A 3,917-nucleotide genomic window follows, 5' to 3' on the forward strand; every position below is an offset into this window, starting at 1 on the left:
TTGCTTTTTTTTTTTTTTTTTGGTACCAGGGGTGCTCAACCACTGAGCCGCATCCCCAGCCCTTTTTATATTTTATTTAGACACAGGGCCTTGCTAAGTTGCTGAGGCTGGCTTTGAACTCGCAAGCCCCCTGCCTCAGACTCCCGAACCTCTGGGATCACATGCACATGCCTACGTGCTTGGCACAACCTTCTGTGGCATCAGAGTCCCAGAGGGGAGAAGAAAGAGGGCCAGGCTGGACGAAATGATGGCTGGAAACTCTCCACTTTCCCAACAGACACAACCTACAGGGAAAAGAAGCTAAGAAAATCCCAAAGAAGAAAACCCCAAAGACAATCACAACGAGATATGCTATAAATAAATTGCTGAAATCAGAAGCCTGAGGGGGAAAACTGTAAAGTAACCACTTTACCTAAAAGGGTGAAAGCAAATTTATCACCAGAAACCACAACGGCCAGAAGAAAGTGATATGATACTTTTCAAGTACAGAAAGAAAAAGACCCAGAAAATCCTATATTCAATGAAAATCTCCTTCAGAAGTGAAGAAAGAAAAGAAGACATTCTCAGATACAGGAAAATTAAGAGAATTTGTCAAAAGCAGACAACTTCTAAAGGAGAGTCTCTAAAAAGAAGGAGATGATAAAAAAAATAGAACATCAGAAAAGAAAATAAATATATAAGTTAGACATGAATAGACAAAAGAATTCTGAAGGAACAGAGTTGGAGGACTTGTGCTTCCTGATTTCAAAACCTACTGCAAAGCCTTGGGACATAGTTTGGTGGTTTCTTGAAATGCTAAATAAGCAATTACTATATAAAAAAGTGTGGTAATGACATCAATATGGACGTACAGACCAACGCAACAGCATAGGAGACTCACATAGGAAAGGAACAGACATAGCACCCAAACATTTTCAATAAGAGACCCAAGACCATTCAACGCAAAAAGGACACTATTTACCCAGGGACAGTGGTGCACGCCTGTAATCCCAACGGTTCAGGAGGAGAACCTGGAGTTCACAGCCAGCCTCAGCAATTTGGCGAGGCCCTAAGCAACTCAGCAAGCCCTGTCTCTAAAAATAAAACATAAATAAAAGGGCTGGGGATGTGGCTCAGTGGTTAAGCACCCCGGGTTGAATCCTTGGTATCAAAAAAGAAGGAAAGGACAAACTTTTCAACAAGCAGTAATGGGAAAATTATAGTTGTAGATGGACAGAATGCCTTTATTTTATTGTTTATTTTTATGTGGTGCTGAGGATTGAACCCAGTGCCTCATGCATGCTAGGCAAGCACTCTGCTACTGAGCTACAACCCTAGCCCCAGTAATGGGAAAATTATACATCCACATGCAAGAAAATGAAATTGGACCCTTACCTAGTACCATGCATAAAAAATTAACTCAAAATGGATCAAATACCTAAAAAATACCAGTTATGGTGGTGCACACCTGCAATCTCAGTGACTCAGGTGGGAGGCTGAGGCAGGAGGATAACAAGTTTGAGGCCAGCCTCAGAAGCTTAGTGAGGCCTTAAACAACTTAGTGAGTCCCTGTCTCAAAACAAAAAAATAAAAAGGGCTGGGGATGTGGCTCAGACAGTTCAGTGAAGAAAATACACATATGGCAAATAAGCACATGCAAAGATATGTCACATCTTTAGCCACCGAGAAAATTCAAATTAAACAGCAATGAGATACCACTTCACAGCTATCGGGATGACTGAAGTGAAAAATAGCGTCAATACCAAATGCTGCTGGTGAGAATGTGGAGAAACCAGATGCTCCATACCGGTGACAAGGCCAAGTGGTCCAGGCCCTGGGACATAGTTTGGCGGTTTCTTGAAATACTAAATACGCAGTTACTATACAACCCAGAAATTGCACTCGGCACTGATCCCATTAAAAGGAAGATTTGTCGTCACCCCAAATCCTGTCCATGGATGTTTATAGCTATTTTTATTGATCAAAGCCTCAACCTGGAGATTGACAGATATCCCTAGACCAAAATATGTACACCCACACCACAGAATACTACTCGGCTATGAAAAGGAATGAATTACTGATACATGTAACAATCCAGTTGAATCCCCAGAGAATCATGCTGAATGAACAAAGCCAACCCCGAAAGGATATGCACATATGATCCCATTTATGTGATATCCTTGAAATGACAGAAGTATAGAAATGGAGAACAAAACAGGGGCCAAAGGGGGCTGAGGTTAGAGAGCAAGTAGGTGTGGCGTGTTGACCTCCCGTCTGTGATATTGTACTATAATTTTGCAAGCTGTTACCATTCAGGGAAACTGGGCAAAGAGCATCAGGGTCTGTAGGATTTTTTTTTTTTTTCTCCTCCTAGTGCTGGGATCAAGTCCAGGGCTTCGAGCCTGCTAGGCGAGCACTCTACACCCCCCACCCTATATGACTTTTTAAAATTGTAGGTGAATCTACAATAATCTCAAAATAAAAAAGCTTAATTAAAACCAAAAAGATAGTATGTGTGCTGTATCAGCAGCAACAGAGTGTGCTTACCCCACTTACAAGTATTCTATTTTAATTTTTTATTCTGTTTTTTATATTTGTTCTGTTTAGATATACATGACAGGGGAGTGCATTTGGACCCATGATACATACATGCAGTATAAGTTATTCTAATTAGGATTCCATTCTTGAGGTTGTGCATGGTCTTTCCCATTCCCATCTCCCTCCCTCCCTTCATTCCCCTTTGTCTAATCCAGTGAACTTCTGTTCTTCCCTCCCCACCACACACACTTCAATTTTTAGAACAACCTAATTTGCTAGTCAAACAAAATTCTTTGCAGATAGAATTCTGCCCGCGGCTGCAATTCACAGCTCCTGTCCAAGCCCTGGAAACATCCTTTAGCACAGGAATCCAATGAGATTGACAGCCAAGTGTAAAATACACATTTAGTGACATGCATTATTCCTACTATTTATTTCTTAGCCTCACACACCAAATACCTCACACCACAGTCACATGCACAGCCCACCACAGATGCCATATGTTCTGATGCCCGAGTTCAGTCACATCACACGTACACACACACACACACACACACCAGCACCACACTGACACCCAGATGCTGTAGCAAGTTAAAACGGACACAGCGACTGCAGCACGCCTGGGTGGTGCCCTGAGCGACTCGTCCCCAGGGCTCTACATGGTCTGTGCCCTGAGCCTGGGCATCTGGAGCCCCAAATTCCTCAAGCCCTAAGCTCCTCCCTCCTCGATTCTGATCTCCTGCAGCCTAGAGATGGCAGGATTCTGATCCTGTAGAGACTGCAGAGCACAGGCTGGGGCAGAAGAAAGGGGAGGAGTCCACAGGTGTCTCTGCCAGGAGGAAGTGGGCAGTGGGGCCCGGGGTCTGCGGTGGAGGGGTGGACACCAGGAGGGAGGGAGAGGCGGGCTGGCCCCCTGGCTCTGGGCGCTCTTCTCTTGGTTCTCTCGCCGCCCCTACAGCGCATGCGGTCCTCTACCCACCGCGCCTGGTCACCCCTTCCCTGCCAGCTCCTGCCCCACTCCTGCAGCCCAGCCTTGGAACTCCACTTCCCTCCAGTCACAAAGTGCCTGCTTCAGGGTCCAGTCCTGGAGTGGCTGTCACACCTTGGGCTGTGCTGCTGCTTTTGGATAGGAATGTGGGTGGGGGTGTCCATTATGCCTGAAGATTCCAAGCCTTTTCCATTCCTAGACACCCTGACCCCACCCTCTTGGGCCCATGTCTACCCAAGCAACACACCCACACAGACAGACACACACCAAGGCCCCAGCACTACAGTGGCTTTTATTTTAACAGCTTAATGAGGTATAATTTCCATACCATGGAACTCACCAATTCAAATTGCACAACTCAATAGTTTTTGTTATGTTTTAAGGACTGATGCAACCACAGCACAATTAATGG

This window comes from Marmota marmota, unplaced genomic scaffold (genome assembly GCF_001458135.2).
Source record: "Marmota marmota marmota unplaced genomic scaffold, marMar, whole genome shotgun sequence".
Taxonomy (NCBI): domain Eukaryota; kingdom Metazoa; phylum Chordata; class Mammalia; order Rodentia; family Sciuridae; genus Marmota; species Marmota marmota.